Source organism: Marmota flaviventris, chromosome 7 (genome assembly GCF_047511675.1).
Source record: "Marmota flaviventris isolate mMarFla1 chromosome 7, mMarFla1.hap1, whole genome shotgun sequence".
Lineage (NCBI taxonomy): Eukaryota > Metazoa > Chordata > Mammalia > Rodentia > Sciuridae > Marmota > Marmota flaviventris.
This window is the reverse complement of record NC_092504.1, coordinates 54,502,088-54,524,956: the sequence shown is the minus strand read 5'-3', so window position 1 is coordinate 54,524,956 and position 22,869 is coordinate 54,502,088.

The window sequence follows — 22,869 nt, the reverse complement described above, 5'->3', positions numbered from 1 at the left end:
TAAACTATATGAACTTTTAAACATTTTCACCTTCATTATTGAAAGTCCTTTCAGACACCAGGCATATGTGTATTTACATGACAACTTGCCAATAGTTGTAGGACTACAGCTTTAATCTTCCTTTTCCTGTCCAATATATTATCAGAGACAGTGGCCAAAGCAGATATCTGGCTCATTCACACCTACTGGATTCAGAGTTTTCTTTCCCAACCCTACCAAATGTTCATTTTGTTGGAGGACTCCACTGCAGACCAGCCAAACCTCTGCCCAAAGTAAACCTGTTCCCATTTAGTTGTTTCTATCTTTCTTACATCTTCATCAGGTATGATTCTCTCTTTCTTGCTCAAAATGACTCACTCACAATGTCAGAATTACCTGAAATGGATCAAAGATACCTATAAGTTTGAATTCTTGCATGTCTATACCACAACAAGTAAGTGAATTTCATTTTTGTTACAGAAGAATAGGGACTTTTGATGGGACTTTTGAGGATAGGGTCAATTAAATGAAGAATTTCTTTACTTAACACATAAGAAAATACCAGTCATTCTCTGAAAGAATATTGAAAAGGGACTAACATGACCCACAGGAAAGTGCTGAATATGCAGAAAAACAATGTAGCACAATCTCTGCCCCAAACACCCTTTCATTCTGCATTGAAAGTTAGACTGTGAGCAAGAAAGAGAAATTGTGTGAAAATTCTTGTAAGAAGGAAAAACCGGAAGTGTTTCCTGTCTACCCCAATGGTACTGGTGTTCTCAGGAAAACTTCCTGAGAGGACATGAGTCTCCATACCACAGCTGCCTGACAGAACAGTAAAAAAATGTATGTTGCACACGTATCAAGGAATACAAATTGTGCGTTTTTAATGAGTACCTATTAATTTGTACCTCTTGTATTAGTAGGCTGTACTGATTTATAATTATAAACAGATCTAAAAGCATATTCTTTAAAAGAATCAAAGAATTAATGTATATTTAATGAATATCATATCTTCATGACATAATTTGAAAGCAAGCATTTTCTACTACTTCATTACTTGATCTTTCAAAGGATGCTTTTGGTTACTTTCTTCTTAGTAGACAGAAAATCTGATTATATTCAAAGTTTAGAACCAAATATACTAATTCTCCATTCCACAAGCAGAGAAATGAATATTCTGTAAAGTCCAACCCTTGGCTAAATGATTTCTCCATTCACAATAAGTGATAATGACAGTGTCAATAGAAAAGTTAAGAGAACAGGTAAACGAAGAAAAGAAAAGGATAATTAGCAGACTAATCATGACCAATAAGAAAGGCTATTGTGGTAGTGAAATTTTGGAAACAAGATTCACATCCACATTGGCGATTGTCAGATCTATGTGAATTCTAGTTGCTACAAAGAGCTTCCTTACCATTTGCTATTAGATTCCCAGAAATTTCTGTAATTTACAGGGATCAGATATTTGGAAAATATATCAAAAATCTGAAAAATACACATTATCTTATTTATGGTATATTTTAAAATAGCTAGATGTAAGGTTTTGGAAAGGTCCCAATATGAAGAATTCATAAATGCCTGAGGTGATACAGGCATTGTCATTATATATTATATATATGTATTGTACTATCACACCAATATATATATATATATATGTATTGTACTATCACACCAATCTCCTCAAATTACATAACTGTTATGAGAAAATGAAAATTTTACAAATTGTAGTAAAGGAGAAAAAATAAAAGTGCATTTTGCCATTTACTTTACAATAAAGTTGATAAATTATAAAGAGACAAATAACTAAGGTGTACATAATATTTAGAGTAGTTAATGATAAGACAAACACTGAAAGTTAATTACATACATAATATGGAAGAGTGATGTTAAAGCTTATACTTCTTTCATGTTATTACAATCATTTTATCAAAGAATACTCAACTCCACTGTCAGCCATTATGCAAATATATTTGGAAAATGAGGGCAAATGATAAGTCAGATTATTATTTTCTAGGAGGATGAAAACCTGTATATAATAGGATTAGAGTTCTCTAAATATGTGCCTTATATATACACTTAATTGTATGAATAGAAAACAAAACAGAACAAAAACACTCATATTTATATGTGTTTGTTATCTAGAATGGAACCAGGTCCTCAGCATATTAAGCAAATGTTGAGATACTGAGCTATATCTTCAGCCTTTAAAAAATAATTAAATCAATTTGAATTTTGAACAATCAGGAGATTATTAGTAACTAATTTCCTTTTTCATAATATTTCAATACATATAATAATATGAACAATTCAAAGGATACTGAGGATCACTATAATATTGCTTGTCATAATCCATGAAGAAAGCTACTTTTTGTAGACCTTGCATTTTACAGTGAACACCTAGAAACATAGAATTTTATAAAAGGGACAAGTGTAAGAGTCAGAGCCAGGATTTAATCTGCTTTTATTTTTTTAATCACTTATCCATCCATAAAATTTCAATACATCTTCAGATCAATATGATGTCTTAATCATGTTTCAAACAGGTATCTGAAAGAAGCCATGGACTTGGTTTCTATCATTAAATTGTGATTTTTCTTTGAGTACTTGTACTCATAATCCATTAATATTTGTTTAGTAGATAATTCAAGCATTGCACTCACAAATGATAGATTTGTTGTTCTGGTTTATTTTTCCTTTGACATTTAATAAATCCAACCTCTAGGTTGGAGTTTGAGCTCTAAACATGAGCTCTGCTCTCCCATCTTTTCTGTTCATTTGTTTAAATCCTATGGATTCAAGTTCTGGTCTGTGAACTAAGATCTGTGTAATGATCACTGAAGAAAATAATGTATTTCCTTTCCACATTTTGTGCACTCATTTTCCCATATACACAAACCATTTCATCTCTATGTTTTGTAGTTCATGCAATCTATTTCTAATTGATTTTCCTTTAGCTCTAAAGAGAAGGCTATATGGTTATCAGCCATTCACAATGACCAGTCTCTGAAACACCTGGACTGATCAAGTTTGTCATGACCCACAAAAGAGTCAAATACCTGTGGCCAGCTTCTTACAACCTAACCTGGTTCCAGTACTACTCTCTGGATGTCATTGTGACTGAATGGCTTGTATGGCAACTGTGAGTTTTTCTGTCATAAAATGTCTGTTATGAAAAGACTGTGAAGCCTGGTGCAGTTGTGCACACCTGTAATCTCAGTGGCTTGGGAGGCTGAGACAGGAGGATTGAGAGTTTGAAGGCAGCTTTAGGAAAAAGTGAGGTACTAAGCAATCCAGTGAGATCTGTCTCTAAATAAAATAAAAATATAGGGCTGGGTATATAGTTCAGTGGTAAAGTGTCCCTGAGTTCAATCTCTGGTACCCACTTTTCCCCAAAAAAGCTTAGGAACAGATAGGAAAGAAGAAAAAGAGTAGAATTCTTTGATGCATATGGTCAGTATGCATGATAGGCAGACTCTCTCATTTAATTCAACCGCTCTGAATCAAAGTGTAGCAAGATTAGGCTCCATGTTCTATAAAGTTTTTGTCTTCCTGAATTTTTTTTTTATTTCTTGTTAAACATTAATGGGTATATGCTTCTATATAATGGTATATATACTTCTATATAGTTTCAAAACTCCTCAAATAATTTTATTTTAGTATTATCTTGTATATTGTCATAACTGAAAAATAAAATGAGACCACTGAAACCTTAGCTATTGATTTCAGAATAGCAGGAAACCTAATTATTTTTTATTGTGAATTTTCTGAAACATTCTCTGTTGGTATAAATTGCAATCAAATGAACCATTTGTGTGCTTTTCAAAGCCTACCAGAGCCACATCTTTGTTAAAGGTGGATGAACCTAACTTATTTAGACCATTGACATAGGGGAAAGAGACTGCAGTAAAAATTCAGCTCAACTCATACTAAAACAAAGATGAGTGAGGTTTTCATTGGAATAAGAAGGAAATCTGGAGAGGGACCAGTAAAAAGTGGACACAACAAAGAGGACTATTGAGCTATGTATAAATGGAAAATTGCAGAGGAAGAGGTAGAAAATTTCTGAAAATGGCCTAGCAGGGGGATTTAGCAATGTGTACTTTGTTCCTTGAGAGAATTTGATTTTCATGAGCACAGAGGTATCATGGATGATGAGATCATCTCTTGGGAAATAATCCATGAATTACTGCAGATGGAAGCCAGATTAAGTCTCGTCAAATCTCTTCACACATTTTTAAAGAAAATCCTCTGTGCTACAAGAGTGTTTACAGTATACATCCTCATGAAATACAAAATATTTCAATGTGGAATTTTTCTTTGTTTCAAAAATTGTGGATGATCCTAAGTTGCTTCTTTCCAAAAACTATGCAACTTGGTAAACTTTTTGGTTAGCAAGACAAAAGATCATTTCCACATGAGGTCTTAAATATTCTTGAATTGCTTTTTTTTTTTTTTTTTTACTTTCTTAATGATCCTATACAATTTAGTCATAAGAGAAAAAAATAAGAGGAGGGACTATTTCCTTTAGTTAGAAATGGGAGTTGGAGATTTGCGAGTTTGGTTCAGTCCCACCAGATTATAATGTTATATTTCCCTCCTTCTACAATAACATCTCCCATCTTTTGCCTTACCTCTCTAGTTAGATTCTTCTAGCTACTTAATACCTGGACTAGTTAGGATATGAAAACCAGAAATTTGTATTTTTCTTTTTATTTATTTTTCTCCCACAGTGCATAGAAAAATAAACAGAAAATTAAATAGAGAACCAAGTTAAATTGAAATGTGAATAAATTAAAAATTCAATAAAAACAAATAGTGTGTGCAGCAATTTTCAAAGCCTGTGCTGGACTCCACAACTTGCTGTTTAATATGTGCAAATATCATTTTTAAATTCTGAGAGGAAGGAAATTAAATGAAGAACAGTTCTTTTGCCTGACAAGAGAAAAGTTTAATTAGTTGGGTGGAAGAGAGACATAATTTTCATTTTTGACACATACAAAAGATTTTTACAGGACTATTTTTGTGCAAAAATAAGAATAATTGTTATTGAAGCTAATTATTATAATAATGTCCAGAAAAGTAGATAAGTACTAGCTTCTTTTATTAAACTTTGAATGTACCATCATGTCAGGAGCTGCCACATTGGAACAGAGTGCCCCTTAGTCTTGAATGATGAGAATATGGAGATGTGGCCAGCCAGCCAAGGGCTGTGTGTGAATGAACTATGAGCATTGAGTGCACAGGGTTGACTGAACCAATGTTGCCCCTCTGTTTGAGCAGTCAACATCAGCCTCGTTTTGCTCACTCTGCCTATGATCCCCACACAGTACATGAGATGGGCGTGGCCTTTCTAGATGTCAGTCAACCTGCTGACAGCAAGACATCATGAAACTGGACTCAACCCTCTGAAACCTGACCCCTTGCCTCATTTGAATAGCTTCTCCCCAATAAAAGCATTCAGCATGTACTCCTCACTCGCTTTCTTGCCTGCCTTGCCCCTCTTGTGGGAGCTGCAGTTGAGAAGTGGTCACTGAACCCAAAGAAAAGGTACTTTCTGTGTTTATGTCTTTATTTATTCCCCAAATTCCCTTGGAGTGACCCTGACTGGTTTATTTGTGTGATGCAACCCCATCATATCAATAAAAAGCAAAATTCAAAAAAATGATAATGTACAAAAAAAATCAATAAACTAAAAAAATCAACAAAATCAATAAATTGATCAACAAATATTTGAAAAAGTGTTCACCATCTCTAGCAGTTAGAGGAATGCAAATCAAAACTATTCTAAGATTTAATTTCACTCCAGTCAGATGGCAGTTATCCAGAAAACAAGCAACCATAAATGTATAAGTGTTGGGAGGATGTAGGAAAAAGTTTCACTCATTCATTGTTGGTGGGATTGCAAATTAAAGAACCACTCTGGAAAGCACTTGAAATGGAACCACCATTTGACCCAGCTATCCCACTCCTCAATTTATACACACACGACTTAAAATCAGCATACTATATTGATGCAGTCCATCAATGTTAATAGCAGCTTAATTCACAGTAACTATACTGTGGAACCAACCTAAATATTCCCCAGTAGATGAATGTAGAAAGAAACTGTGGTATATATACATAGTGAAATATTACTGAGCCTTAAAGAATGAAATTATGACATTGCTGATAAATGGATGGAGCTGGAGTATATCATGCTAAGCAAAGTAAGCCAATACGCACCCCCCCCCCCAAAAAAAAAAAAAAAAAGAAAAAAAAGGCCAATGTCTTGTTTGATAAGTGGAATCTGATCCATATCGGGGGGGAAGTGAAGAATGTATGAATTTTGGATTGGGTGGAGTTGATTGAGGGCAGAAAGGAGGGTGTGGTGGTAGAAAAGATGGTGGAATAAGAGATATATGTTTATCCTATGTACATGTATGATTGCATGAATGTTGTGACTATGCATCATGTACAACAAGAGAAATGAAAAGTTGTATTTCAGTTGTGTAAAAAAAGATTAATTAATTATTTTAAAAATAAAAAGGGGAAATGTAATGCATTAATATTAATATATTATTATATTGCATTAATGAATTTTTTAAAAATGGAAAATTTTGTGTATATATTATTACAAGACAAATGAGGCTCTAAAAGTTCTACATATATCAAAGTAGTTTTTATTTCATAATGAAGAAATTCTGTAAAATCTCTAATGACTTTGTCAAAATCAGTCTTTTCAATTATTGAAGTATAAAGCCAGATATATAAGTCCTTTGCTACTCATATGCAGTCATCAAAATTTTTTCACTTGTTTTAAGTTGAAAGTTTTTTTCACATAGAGCAATATTTACACATTAGGGAAATATGCAAACATGAAGTCAGACTTAACAGAGTCATATAAATCCCTTTTTATATTAAATGCCCCAAATTTAAATGTTATCCATGTGTTTGTTTCTTCAATATTGAATCTTGTAGATTCCAAACCTCTCCTTTAATATAGGAAAGTAAGAAAGCGAAACTTGTAAAACTGTTGAAATCCTGAATCATGATGACAGGGGTCATGTTTGTGGCTGAATTTGAGATCAATATAGATTCTAGAAGCTGGGTAAAAAATTAACCAGAAATTATAGGACAGAGAAGGTGAGATTTGGAAACATCTAATCGATTATAATGAGTACATGCATGATGCAAGAGTTAACTTAGAAAAAAATCAAAATAGAGAAGAACATATTTAATAAGTTCATAAGTACTTCAATGATGTATAAGATAATTAGGGCAAAGAAATCCGGGAATGCAATGGGCCCTTATATAAGGTGTTTAAAAAAAAAAAAAAAAAAAAAAAACACACACTTTCAATCAGTTAACTGGCAATTTTTAAAGTACATATGTGATTCCTATTGGGGGATCTAATAGATAAGTTTAATTCCAAAACCCAGAAAACTCACTAATTCTCTCCACTGCTGATCTTGCTCATTCTTTTGTTCATCCATTCTGTTCCATTTTATTTCATATGTTCAGTTTTGTTTCAAGTATATGAATGTGTGTTCTATTTTAGAGAACAACCCTTCAGAACAGTTGATTGCTTTTGCTGTAGCCTACAGAGATCTTCAGTTCCAAAATTTATGCTTATTTTTTAAGCAGAAAGTCACTGCAGTCTATAGAATAAAAATTTTTGTCCCTACAGTTAAGGCCTATGTTTCATTTGGATTCCAAGAACACACTAATCATTAGTGAATATCTTTCTCAGACCCATATCTGGATGGGATTGCTGTTGTACACAGCTCCTTCTTTAGGATGTGTTTATATTGGGAGTAGAAATAGTGGGAAAGTGTTGAGTCATTTAGGAACACTTCAGTCTGCTGCAATAAATGGAACTTCAAATGTATGTATTTGACAGTAGATGAGGTACATTCCTTTTTTCTCCCAGTGATTTTTTAGTTTTATTTCACTGTAGTCAGATTTATCTCATTTTAAAAATTTAAATTTGCTGAGATTTCATCTATGACCATGCCTGAGATCTCCTTTATGTTTCATTTGCACTTGAAAATAATATATGTATTCTCACAATGTTCTCTTCAACTTTGGAAGACAAATTATATTGCTTGACTTTAATATGCCTCCAAGTGCTGTCCTACATTTTTCTTCTAAAGGACATGGCAAAATTAACATCTCACTTCATTTCTCAGTGGCAATGCACATGGAATTAGAAATACTATCACCTCCGTCAACTTCCTATACCTTTGAGTTGTCTGGGAAAGACTTGGTTCCACTAAGTAGTTTTTTTTTTTTTTTTTTTTTTTTTTTCACTGTGGGACTTTACAAAAATTTACATGGATGATTTCATTCTCATTTTTAAAAATTGACAGTAGATATAAGGTAAGGTCTGACTTACAGGTTGTGATAACATAAAACCTGTACTCTAACAGGACATAGTCTATTTTCATTCTCTCCCAGTAACAAGTAAATATATAAATATTCATTTCTTTCAGAAGGAGACACAGTGCCATGTAGCTACCTTACAGATATTCTGTGATGTTAAATGTGTTCGGAGAGGAGTGTTTAAAAAATGCCAGTTATTATATATGGCCATACTCTAGTGAATATTCTTCCTCTTCTTATTCCTTCTTTTTTCTCAGGAGACTCTTGCTGTATCTTTCCATAAACCCAATACAAAAACATTAAATAATTTGTATGACTTAAAATAAAATAATGGCCTTTTCATTTTGAACCTGGACATATTCTGTCTTACCATAATCAGTAACAATGCAAAGAAGAAAGAAAGAAAGAGAGAGAGAGAGAGAGAGAGAGAGAGAGAGAGAGAGAGAGAGAGAGAGAAAGAACTCTAAAACATTTTATGAAAACTTGGCAAATAAAATCAAAGAGATTCTCAAGGCCTTCCTGAATACTTCACACCACATTAAAATCAAAGTGATCCAGGTTTAGTAAAACCTATTAATCTTTATGGGCAAGATGACCAGTATCTAAGACAAAAAAAATTCTCCAGCCTCAGGCATGATTTGTTTTTAAAATAAACCATCAATATTAGGGAAAGTATAGGAGTAGTTGGTGGTTTCAGGCATTCAGTAAATCTTAGTTTTCTGAAGGCTAACAGAATACTGAACCATTAAAAGTAGCTGTCAAAGAGTGTTCTGCTACCAGCTCTGCCATCACAAGATCTATGAGCATGAAAAATCTACACACGTGAGAGAAAATTCAAAGACTAACCACTGTAGTAGGAGAAAGATTTCATTAAAATAGTTCATCTTAAAACAAAAACCAATTATAATCCACAGAAGGAGATCTAATATCCAGAATTTCTATATTCTATTATCAAAAAAGTTTTGGGGTGGGAATTTAGTCTAATAGTACAGCATTTGCCCAGCATGTGTGAGGCCTTTGTTTTGATCTGCAGTACTGCAAAAAAGTTTTTAACAGAAATTGAAAAGACATGCCAATAATCAGGAAAGTGTGATCTTTACATCTGAAACAAACAGGCAGTAGAATCTGCTAATAGAGGGATGAGTTGTATTTAACAGGCAAAAGCTTCAAGATAGCCTGCTGTGGTCCCATCTCTCAGCCATGGCTGTTAATTCAGAGTGGTAAAAGAAACAAACAAACAAAAACAGGAGGAGGGACAAAGGGGGATTGAGAAAAGACAGACACACAAGGAGAAAAAGGTGAGGCCAAATGGAATATCACCCTCTGAAAGAGGATGAATGGCCCAGAATTAGTACAGCACATTTATTATATAGGTTTCTTCAAAAGATTATTTTTGGTAAAGTTTCAGCAAAGCAGGTAATATGAAGAATGCAGGACTGGTGAGATATTAGGTTCATCTTGTTATGCTCAGAATTCTCCATCCCTGTGAGTTGGTGCCTGAACTCAAGGTCCCAATTAATACAGCTCAGTGCCTTTGTACATAGCCTCCTTGCACTAGTGTCAGCATAACAACTGGGCCATCTTGACCTGTACCTTTCTACAGGTAGTTCCAGGTGAAAATACAGCCATAAGCAATCAGAAACCATGGTTCAAGTCACTGCTCTTCACAATAACCACTATAAATATGTTCAGAGACCTAAAGAAAACAATGTTGAAGAATAAAAGAAGTTGTAATTGGAATCTAAGATCTAATATTGAAGACACAAATACTGATAGTAATTATATTCTTTAAAAAGAATCAAAAGAAAATATTGGAATTGAAAATTACTGTATTGAAATTAAAATGTTCATCATAGGGGATCCAAATGTAGATCTGAAACAGCAGGTGATAAGTCAGTCAACATGGCAGGTTGGTAAACAGTGATTATATGACCCCCAAACAGAGAGATTTAAAAAACGAAGAATAATGTGTGAGCACTGCAGATTTATGGAACACATTTAAGCACACCAATATGTGTAAAGTGGGGGTACAAGAAGAAAAGAGAATTAGCAGAAAAAAAAAACCTTTAAAAATACCTGAAAACTTTTATATATGATGAAATACATTGATTTATAAAATCCAGAAGTGCAATGAATTCCAAGTAAGATACACACAGAGGTCCAATCACAGACACATCAAAGTAAAAGGTAATGACTAAAGAGAGAAAATTTTGAAGTAGCAAGAGAAAAACAATTCATGACACTCGAGGAACTCCACAAATAGTACCTATTGACTTCTTATCATAAACTGTGAGACCCACATGGGGCTAATATGTCATATTCAAAACAATGATAAAATTCTGTTGAAGATAAATCCTATGTACCATTATGATGTGGTTAGTTAGTTGCTTGGCTACCTCAGTCGTGGTGGGTAGAGACATGGAATCAACTCACAGACTCCGGGAGCTGGTGAGAGAACTGGCTGGAGACCCACCTCAAGTCGTCGTCCAGTAGCTCAGTTTATTTTTGGAATGCATACAATTGTTGTAGGGTTCGAGTGGGGCGGGCCATCAATCATACACAAGCAAGATAGTATCCATAAGCCAATCATCTTAAGCCTAATGTAACCACACTACAAGGATGCTCTAAATATTGCTATCATCAGGAAGGGTCTTTGTCCCTAGGGGAGGGGGTTTCTAAGTTAGGAGTTCCATGCCTGAAGCTCCTGTCTATCACTTTCCTGGCCTGGCAGCTTGGCAACACAAACCACAAATACTAAGGATGTGGCTTAACTAATGGCTCTCTGGAGCATCCCATCCTGTAGGCATTCCTATCAGGTCTGAATGAGTGTAGATTCTTCAAGCATTCTGAACTGCTCATAGCTGCTAGCTTCTAGCTGTAAACTGAAAGTTATTCCAACACCATTAAACTATTTTTTTTCCAAAATAATAAAGAAAGAAAGACATTTTCAAACAAACAAAACAAGATAATTTGTTTTACAAAATCTGCCTAACAAAAAATTCTAAATAAATTCTTCAGCTTCAACGTGAGTAAACCCAGGCTTCGATTCTTTTTTATTTTAATTTTTTTTTTCTTTTTCTCGTAGGTTCTAGGGATTGGTCTCTGAGATGCTTTATTACTAAGCTACATAATCACCTCTTTATATTTTTTGTTTTCCGACCATTATGTTTTTGAAAGTCTCACTAAGTTACCCAGGCTGGTGCCAAACTTTCAATCCTCTTGCTTATATGCCTCCTGAGTTAATAGAATTACAGGCATTCACCAATGTACCTGACTCAAACTCCAATTCTAATCCACATGATAAAGAACAATAAATATAATTTGCAATTATAAGATAGAGTAAAAGTGTATATTTCTTCTAATTCTCTTAACAAATCAAAAGAAAGTAATATGAAGCATATATTTTATACAGATGACATATATGAACCTAATGAAAATATGGTTAAATAATTTTTTATTTCTAATTTGGTCTTTGAAATGACACTAAAAGCAAAAATGACCAAATAAAATTGATAAGTTGGACTTCATTAAATTAAAAGTTTTATTCATAAAAAGATATCAACAAGAAAATAAAAAGACAAATCACAAGATTGCACGATATATTTGCAAATCAAATATTGAAAAAAGTTGAGTATAAATATGTGAAGAAATATTTTTTAAAAATCCCTTAAAACTCAAACATAAGAAAACAACACAATCAAAATGTTCTGAACTATTACTCCAACTCTGGGACTGGTATAAAAGAGTTTGTGTGGCAAGGTCATTTATAAGGAAGTACTGAATGAACTTGGCCTGACAGGCCATAAGGTGCTTTTCTTAAACTTTCATCTTCTATTTCCTTTGCTCTCAACTAACTATCTACTATTCAAATTTTTCTATATTTCATGCTAGGGGAAAACTGAAGATATTCTTTTCAGAAACTGCATGAAAATGTAAATAAATTGTCTATATATATATATATATATATATATATATATATATATATATATATATATATATGTTTTAATAAGCATGTGTTCTAGAATAAAGTTAAGGAAGATTCTAGAAAATACAAAGAACTCAAATGTTCATGTTCACAGAACTAGAAAAAATATCTAAAATTCATATGAACGTATAAAAGATCCTTAATAGCCCAAGAAATCCTGAGCAACAAGAGCAAGACAGGGGGCATCGTAATACCCAATTTCAAAATGTTACTACAAAACATAGTAATAAAAGCAGCATGTTATTGACATAAAAATAGATACCTGGACCAATGGAGTAGAACAGAAACCAAGAAATAAACCCATGAGGCTATGTTATCTAATTTCTGTCAAAATTGCCAAAAACATACATGGGAGAAAAGATAGCTTCTTTAATAAATTTTACTGGGAAAGTCATATATCCATACGTAGAAGACTGAAACTTGATCCCTCTATCTCATCTTATTAAAAAATCAACTCAAAATAGAGGAATGACCCAGGTATGAGATCATTTATGAAATGAATGATTCACGATTTCATGAATCTTGAATCATGAATCTTCTACTAGAAGAAAACAAAGAAGGACATTTCATGATGTAGACACAGGCAATAGTTTTCTGAATAAGACCCGTATAGGAAAAATTGACAGATGGAACTGCATCATATTAAAAACAATAAATGGGCAAATGAGCTGAACAGACACTTCTCAAAAGAAGTAAAAATAGCCAGTAAATATATGAAAAATATATTCAGCATCTTTAGCCATCAAGAAAATGCAAATCAAAACTTCATTGTCCTTCCATCATCTGCCACATGAGGACAAAGCATTCCTCCTCTCTGGAGGAGTGCTGTGTTCTTAGTGAAAGCACACACCACTGAACAAAAAATTTGCAAGTGCCTGGCTCAAAGACTTCCCAGCCTCTGAAGTCTGAGAAATAAATTTTCATTCTTTAAATATACCAAAGTAGTTATTTATAGCAACAAAAATCAACTAAGAATATTCTGCTTTCAGGTGCCACCGATTCCTGTGGTGAACAGCTGGCTAAAATACTTGAAACACACTTTGTGTACAATGTCAGCTTCTTTCCTGGATGTAAACTGAAGTAGTAGAACAGAGGAATTTTATCTTTTCCTTTTGACGTGGTTGCTTTTATCTAAGATTTAAGTGGCAAAATGGTATTTATGGAGAAGGAAAGAATATGACGCATGTACATTATTTTGTGTTTGGGTCTACACATTTAAGAAGAAGTAGAATCATTTTTGCTTTTGAAATACTAAATGAATTATAATTTCAGTTGGTAGCATGAAGTCATAACTTTCCTCATTTGAAGGTGAGTGTGAAGGAATATTTGAAATCAGAGAAATTTGTACAGGTGATATTATAAAAGGGAAATATAAAATCATTGATAAATCTCACAAAGATTTAAGGCTTATTTGCAGGGTTATTTAGAGCTCTGTGGCCATCACTCATTAGGCATTCCAGAATATCCTCATCCTACCAATTGAAGACCTTAGAATTTCTCTAGAAATTATACATTTATTTAATGCTATTTTTAATTTCATTTCCAAAATAACAAGTATAAACCTCACTGAATGTCTTTACATAGTTATATAGGTGTGGAGTTATGAACAGTTCTAGCACCACTTTTTGTATAGAAATGAGAAATAGTTTTCTCTCACATTGCTGTTTCCTCCTCAGAAATTAAAATATTTGGCATATTACCTAAGGAATTTCCTCATGTTTTCCTTGGAAATTTTAACTTGCTACCTTATTACAAACTAGACTAATTGTGGCAAAGTATTCATGAATATAGCAAGATCAATAAAGTTTGGAGCTACAATGGTTGCTCACATTTTTACCTCTTACTTTTAGACCTTTAAACAGAAAACAAAAGGAGTTCATAATACAGTGTTTTATTTTAATGATTTTTTAAAAATTGAATATACTGAAGTCACATAAAAAATATTTTTTCTCAAGTTAACTTTGCTTTGCTCATACACTATGTATATAATATACATATAAATTAAAATATGCATGCATATATATGAATGTGTAAGTATTCAAATATGTAAGTTTCGAAATGCTTGTATTTCAGTTCTCAAATATATAAATATATTGGTTTTATAAAACCACAGTTTATACATCTATGATTATATGATTCCAACGTTTTTTTCCAAACATTATCTAATATATTCACATGAAAATTTTCTAATTCCCTGTAACTTTTTTTTTCTTGTTTCCTTAAAGGAAGATTCACAGCATTATTTGAGAAATGAGGAAATCCAAAATGTATTTCATTCAAATCTATCACAATTTGTTATTTTCCCCAAACTCCCTCCCCTACCACCACTTTTTGATTTAGTTTTAAGACTCCCATGGAAACCAGTTAAACCCTTGTCTAAGGTCAACACATTCCTGTGTTTTGTTCTATTTTATTTGAATTTCAGTAGGGATGAATTTTCACCATTCATCCAGAGTTTTGACTCATAGATGGAGAAATATGCAAAGTAATATAAAGGGGTCTTTCTATTAGAAAGCCATGTGTTTCTACACTATCACAAATGACTGCATTTCATTATTTTTGTAGAATAAAGAGAAATACCTGAGATACTTTGAGAATAATGTCAGTTAAATTAAGTTCTTCCTTATTCAATACATAAGTATAAATTATTCAATCAAAAAATACTTATAAAGTGAAGAGTATGCAGCTCAGGTCAGTACTGGATATGCAGAGGAACAAATCAGACATTTTCTTCCCCCATGTACCTTACATAATACTTGGACAGATAGCATGTAAATACGTAATAAAATGAGTGTCAAAAAGGTTATAATAAAGGAGGAACACAATGCTAATGTAATATATCTGGTACTTAGCAGTCCAGAACTAACACTATGCATTGTCATTATTACTATTTTTGTTATTATTAATACTACTAAGTGCCTAATTTACACGAGCCACATTAGATATAATTCCTCACTTAATAGGAAATGGTTTTCCAATAGATCAACCCTGTATTCTCTAACACAGTGTTAGAGAACAGATACTTTATAGATTGGATTAAAAAGAAATGTGTTCACAGTCAAATATGCAAATAGAAATGTGAAAATACTGTAGCAAGTATTATGGGTTTTCTCAAATATCCTAGCTTATATAGAAGATGTTTTTGAGTTATTTAACTAAATATCTATTCCCCCACCATATTGCAGCCAAACTCAACATTCATTTTCTTGTCATTCATGCATTTTAACTATTTTTCACTTCAGATTCCAGGCTTTTATATCTCTGAGCATAAAAGTATTATTAATCTTATTAAAATGAATTTGTTTAGTGCCTTCCACCAAGTCTCTAGCCCATTTCTGTAAAGCTTTCTTGAGGAACATGAATCTCACAAACAAAATGAATTCTCAGAAAATGTTCATTGCATATAAAATAAATATCTAAAAATTCCTACCACCTGTACCTGAAAAATTACTCTTAGATTATAACTAAGAAGTAATTCTGTCAATATAAAGCAAGATATTCCTTAAAAAAGAACATAGATCCTAATGTATTTTAATTCAATATCACACTTTAAGACATATGTAGAAAACAAGTGTTCTATGTGTATTATTATTTAATCTTCAGAAGATTATCTTTGTCTCCATTCTTGATAAAAAGCAACATAAATAATGAGATATTGTTTAAAGAATAAACCCTATATTATCTGGAATGGAACTAATTTAAATTATTGTCACCTTTCACTAGGTACAAGACCTGAACTAAGTCTTGTGGAAGTTTTGTATAATCTAATTCTATTCATTTTTTTTTTTTTGGTGGTGGGGCAGGGGTACCAGGGATTGAAATCAGGAGCACTAAAACACTGAGCCACATCCCCAGGCCTATTCTTTGTATTCTATTCAGAGACAAGTTCTCACTAAGTTGCTTAGGTTCACCAGTACCGAGGATGGCTTTGAACTTGAGACCCTCCAGGCATGGGCCAATGTGCCCAGCTTCTAATTCCATTTTTTAAGGATTTTGTTGTTCACTTTAAGAGAAAGTGGCAGTGGCAGTTTGTGTATGGGGAGGTATGGGTAGAGAGTACAAAGAAAATGAAGATAAGGAATAAGATCAAGAATAATGCAATATCAATAATTTGTATTACCAGCTATTGTCATTAATTCACAGAAACATTTGAATTGGATTCAATAGCTGTTAATATTTCTTCTAAATTTTGTACAAAGAAATTAATCCCCAAAATATCTTGTTTTTCTGTTAGATTCATAGATAACTTCAGAATACATTAAAGAAGAGACATCTGTCAAAATTCATCAAGAACCTTAAAAATTAATATAGTCATTGGTTTAATAAGATATTCATAATAATATAGTGAAAAAATGATCAAGGTGTACAGAATACTATATTTAGCAGTTATCTATAAAATGAACACTGGATATAATGTGATTATCTTACCTTGCTGAATTACTTAAAACCTTTATCTGCATAATGCATCATTACAAAATATTTTATTCAAGAAGGTATAGTTTGCCTAAGTCAGCCTCATTATGAGTTTAGCTGGAAACTGAGGACAATGAAGAAATATAATAGATTAGTTGAAAATGTAGAAAGTCAATCTTATTTCATTTTTTATGCATTTCCACAATTTTCTCAAATTGAGCTTGTACTATTTTCATAAGGATATCACAGAATGAGAACAAATCCATGTTTGTAATTAGTTCACCAACTGAGGTTGTATTACTCTACCTTTTTTGTGTAATATCATCTACTGAATGAATAGCTTTGGACCACAAAACTGTGAGGCAAAGATTGAACATAAGTTAATGGTGCTATAGTTTACTGGAATCACACAGTGTACCTTGATGCCCCATGCAAGTCACAGAAAGAACACGATGGTCTCCTACAAGAAAATAATTATACTTTTGAATAATGCTCTGGATAATGTACAGTCGGCATGGTCAATATTTAGAAAAGTTTTAGCATGTTTATTTCTTCTCTAACATTTTTTTTAAAATATAAGCTCTCCATATTAGAAAATATACATTTTATGTTCAAAAGTTGCTCATTATTATACAGTGAAAAAAGAACAAATCATGCATATAAAATGCAATGAAGAAAAGAAAAGAAAGAATATCATTTTGGTTTTGAAAACACAAGTAGTTAAACTTTTGTATCCTCCACATTTTTCTTCCTTTTGTGGGGAGAAGGGTTTATAGTTTGAATCTTGAATGTGTCCCAAAGGATTGGTCCCTAGCTCAAGGCAACACTGGGAGGTGGTAAAATTTTTAGATTGTTAGACCCAGTGGAAGAAAGTTAGGTCATTTGGCATATGCCCTTGAAAGGAATATTGGGATCTAAGCCCCTTCTCTTCCTCTCTCTATGTCTCTTTTTTAATTCCTAGCCATTTTCTCTGCCATACTCTCCTACCGTGATGTACCCTCTCAAAATCAGCCCAAATCAATGGTGCCAACAGACTATGAAATGTCCCAAACTGTGAGCCAAAATAATATTTACTTATCAGTTCATTATCTCAGGAATTTTATTAGAGCAACAATGCAAATTAGACTAACTCACAACAGAGTTTAAATTGAATGATATGGGATTGCTGTTATATTAGATAATAATTTAGAAGTTGGTATGTATTGATGATCTGAAATAAGAATAATTTTCAAAGAATCCCAAGAAAATATGCCTTTATCAGGAGCTTTCTAAAAGTTGAAGTGATTTGATCAAAAGGTTGACCAGATCTACACTGGAGAATTGCTGGCTGAACCTCTTTGATTGTGGTATAAGTGCTCCATGTGGGACACAGAAAAGTGAAAAGAAAGACTACTCAAACCCAGTTACTTAATAGCACACTCTACCAAAGTATTAACTGGATATCAGGGCAAAAGTTGCCGTACAGAAACAATAACCTAAGAAATATGATAATTTAAACATGTACATGTATACTCCTAGATTCTAAACAGGACTCTTGGAACAGTTTCATTGAAATTCTAAACCATGACACCATAATCGTAAAAATCTTAACCTTATTGAAAGAGTCATTTAAGGGGTGGTGATTGGAAAAGTTCACCAAACTTTAAGATAAGCTATACAGATCTGAGAGATAATACAGATCTGAGAGAAAGTGAAATAAAATAATTTCATCTGTAACTTCCTTTTAGTATTCTTAAATTGAAAAACATAATAACTAAACTAAAATGTTTTTTCAGATAAGTTGAATTCAACACATTTCTTAGTAAAACAATAATTATAAATATCTAAAGGTGAGTTAAGTTCCTAAGTATTTTATTTTTTAAATTTTTTTAGTTATATATGGACATGATAAATATATTTTATTTATTTATTTTTATGTGGTGCTGAAGATTGAACCTAGTGCCTCACACATGTCAGGGAAGTGTTCTACAACTGAGCCACAACAGCCCCAGTTCCTATGTATTGTGTGCTTCTAAGAATATATTAAAAAAAAAAAAAAGTAACATTAGATTAGATTAGAATGTTTTATACTACTGTTAAAAAGCATTAACAATAACTCTTAAAAATAGTAAGGTAGACTTCATTTAAGTATCTGCATCACAGAAATCATATTTTCAGTAGGGGAGTCTTCTGGTTTGAACATAGCTTGTCACCACCCATGTTTCTGTTGAGGTTTAGTTGTACAATATTGAGAGGTGTGATTACTTTGTCAACTTTTTAATCACTGTGACCAAAATACCTAAGAACAACTTAGAGGAGAAAAAGTTTATTTGGTGTGGTGAGCCGCTTCTGCCGTTTCTGCAGACTATGGTCGCCATTACAAGATGACGCTGGCTCCGCTGTGGTCTGTGACAAACAACTCCTTATTTGGGAGAGTTGGCACATGATTTTTCATCACCCTATGAGAAAGCTCCACGTGGCAGCTTTGCATTGGGGCTTGAGATGCCTTATTAAGGCTGGGAGGGGAATCCGAGAGGAGGAAGAAGAAATATCAAGGACCTGAATAAACTGCTGAAAGAAGATTCCTGAGTTGCGTCTTCCTTGCGGGCAAGGGGTCGCGACAAGTGGTGCCCGAACCCGGGAACCAGAACTTTCAGCAGTCAGGGGTGGTGCACCGGTTAGTCCCAGGTAAGTGGGATCCGCGACCAAAGCGGGGTTAGTCCCAAGTAAGTGGGATCCGCGACCAAAGCGGGGCAGCTCCTCTGTAAAGAAAGAGAGAGCATTACATTTTATTGCAGCTGCACTGTGTACTTTCACTTCTACTTTCGCTTTTGTTTTCTGTGTTTCTTTTGTTGTGTCATTTTGCTTTTGTTTTTTGTGCTTCTTTTGTTGTTGTGTCATGGGTGCCGCATCTTCAAGTCCGCTTCTCCTGGCCCTAGATGGCCTGTTACGTTCCAAGGGCCTGGAAGTGAAACATAGTACTTTACAGAGATTTTTACAGAAGATAGATATCGCTGCACCGTGGTTTGCATTTTCGGGCAGCCTTACTGTACCTAGTTGGGATAAATTAGGCAAAGATCTTGACTTTGCTTCTGAGCAGGGCATATTAGAGGGTGGGGTGATACCCCTTTGGAAAATGGTCCGTAGTTGCCTTACAGATGGCAGATGTCAGGAAGCACTTACTAAAGGACAGGAAGTTCTAGAGCAATTACATGAGGAGAAATCGGAGATGGCAGGAAGTGAGGTGCCTCAGGAGGATGGGAGTGTGCGGAGCGTGAAACAGGGGAGGAGACGATTGTATCCAGATCTCAGTACGCTGCGCATACCCCCATGTGAAAGTGGGTCAGAGGAAGAGGAGGATGAGGAGGAAGAGCTCGGGAGGCTGTCTCATCAGCTAGAGAGTTTAGCTATAGGAGAAGGGAACAGAAATAAGCAGGGGCTCAAGAAAAGCGATCCCCCGGATCCACCGCCGTATGGTGGGGGTGTTTCGGGGAGAGCTTTCCATGCCCAAACATGGAGGGCTGTTAACGCTGAGATGGGTCTTGCTTATCCAGTTTTTCAGGATGACAATAGGGGAAGATTCCATGAACCCTTAGATTTTAAAATTGTGAAGACCCTGGCGGAGTCTGTGCACACTTATGGGGTGGATGCCGCCTTCACACTAACTCAGGTGGAGAGTCTGTCTAGATACTGCATGACTCCCTCTGATTGGGCTAGCCTTGTTCGGGCTTGTGTTTCCCCGGGTAAATATTTGGACTGGAGAGCATTTGTGCTAGAGGGCGCAATAGAGCAGGCCGCCCAAAACCATGCGGTGGGACACCCCCATTGGGACAAGGATATGCTCTTGGGGCAGGGTAGATTTGCAAATCAACAGACAGGATTTCCTCTTGAGGCATATGATCAAATTAACAACATTTGCATTCGGGCATGGAAGTCGCTTCCAAATAGAGGAGAGGTGTCTGGTAATTTGACCAAGATTCTACAAGGCCCTACAGAACCCTTTTCAGATTTTGTAGCAAGGATTGTGGATGCCGCTGGAAAAATCTTTGGTGACCCTGATAGAGCAATGCCCTTGATTAAACAACTTGTTATTTAAAATAGAAGGGGGCCACAGCCGATATTTCTGCATTGGCTCAATTGCTGGGAGCCAAAAGCTGGCTGGCTAATGTTTCTGGCACTGTTAGGGAGAGTGAACGAGGTAATAGATTTACATCTGTTTCGTTCAACTCTTTGCTATATAATGCCACATTGCCCCCTGCAATGGTCTGCGTCCAATCCCCGTTCTTGCTCCTTTTGGCTAATGACACCTCGTTGGGAATGCTGGATTGCTCTAGTGTTACCTGTCTCTTATCTGAGTGTTGGAATGGTTCTTGGACTGTAGCAGTGGTTATGAAAATTCCAACTTTTGTCCCAATCCCAGTCACTGCGGACCCAGATAAATTCCCCATTGTTGAGCTACTTAGAGTCCGCAGGGATTTTGGAATTACGGCAGCTATAGTGACAGCTGTGGCAGTGTCTGCTGCTGCAGCGGTTACGGCCGGAGTGGCCATGGCCAGTCAAGTACAAACTGCTGCCACCATTAATAAAGTTGTTCAACAAACTTCCACCATACTTGAATACCAAAATACAATTAATCAACATATTTTGTCAGGGATTTTAGCTGCCAACCAAAGAATAGATTTACTCCAAGCTCAGGTAGAAGAATTGGCCGACTTGGTGCTTTTGGGTTGTGTTGACCAACGTGCACATTTATGCATAACCTCTGTCAGATTTAATGATTCCAGGAATGCCTCCCGCATCATTGGCGAATATTTGGCCGGAAATTGGTCCATGGCAGCGGAAGACATGATCCAGTCTCAACTAACCCAGATAGCTGTCTTGAACAGTACCCGTGTCGATCCCGTGACTTTGGGTCAATTCACCGATTGGATATCTTCTGCTTTTTCCTTCTTCAAAGAGTGGGTGGGAGTAGGCATTTTTGGTGCAATGTGTTGCTTCGGTATGTTCCTCTGTTTGTGGTTTCTCTGTCACCTTAAGGCCCGCAGTGCTCACGATAAGGCTATGATCATACAAGCTCTTGCAGCTTTAGAAAATGGCAACTCACCCCAAGTCTGGCTTGCGCATCTTAAGCAGTAAACCTTTGACATGGTCGTTATACCCCAAGTTATTATAACATTGCACTGGGATCGACATGACTTTCCTTGTTATTCTCTTAGTGTTGGAAAGCCCTTGCACTCTGCCGGTCTTGCTGCCATTGCACGCAGATGGGTTTCCACACTAGTGCTTTTCTATCGTCTTGAAGTCCGTGCCTTTCTTTCAGGGTGCTGTCAACTTGTTTGTCATTATAAACAGCCACAGTTCAGCCTCAGCTATCCCCCTTCGTCCACCATCGTCACGATACAGGATGCGAGGCAAGGCACTGCACTTGAGTGATCCTTGACGTGGACCTCAAGGAGAGCATGTCCTATTGCATGCGGGTTAGACGCGTCCACGCCCCGCCCCACAAAAAAAGGCGTTGGCTGATATGGCCTCAGATCTGGGGAAGGGCCCTCCTTAGGACTGAGTCATACTATGCAGCCACTTCTGCACAGTGGGATAGGACCTCTACTCTCGCCTGTATTGTTTTAAGAAAACAGAAAAGGGGGAACTGTGGTGAGCCGCTTCTGCCGTTTCTGCAGACTATGGTCGCCATTACAAGATGGCGCTGGCTCCGCTGTGGTCTGTGACAAACAACTCCTTATTTGGGAGAGTTGGCACATGATTTTTCATCACCCTATGAGAAAGCTCCACGTGGCAGCTTTGCATTGGGGCTTGAGATGCTTTATTAAGGCTGGGAGGGGCATCCAAGAGGAGGAAGAAGAAATATCAAGGACCTGAATAAACTGCTGAAAGAAGATTCCTGAGTTGCATCTTCCTTGCAGGCAAGGGGACGCGACAATTTGGGGCTTAAGTTTTCAGAGGTCTCAGTCCATTGGTGGCTAACTCCATTGCTCTGGGCCTAAGATGAAGTAGCACATCCTGAGGGAAGTCCCAGCAAAGAAAAGCCACTCAGCTCATGTCAATATCTGGAAGGAGAGAGGGAGAGAGAGAAAGAAAGAGAGAGGGGCACCACAGGACAGATGAACCCTTCTAGGGCATACAAACTTTTA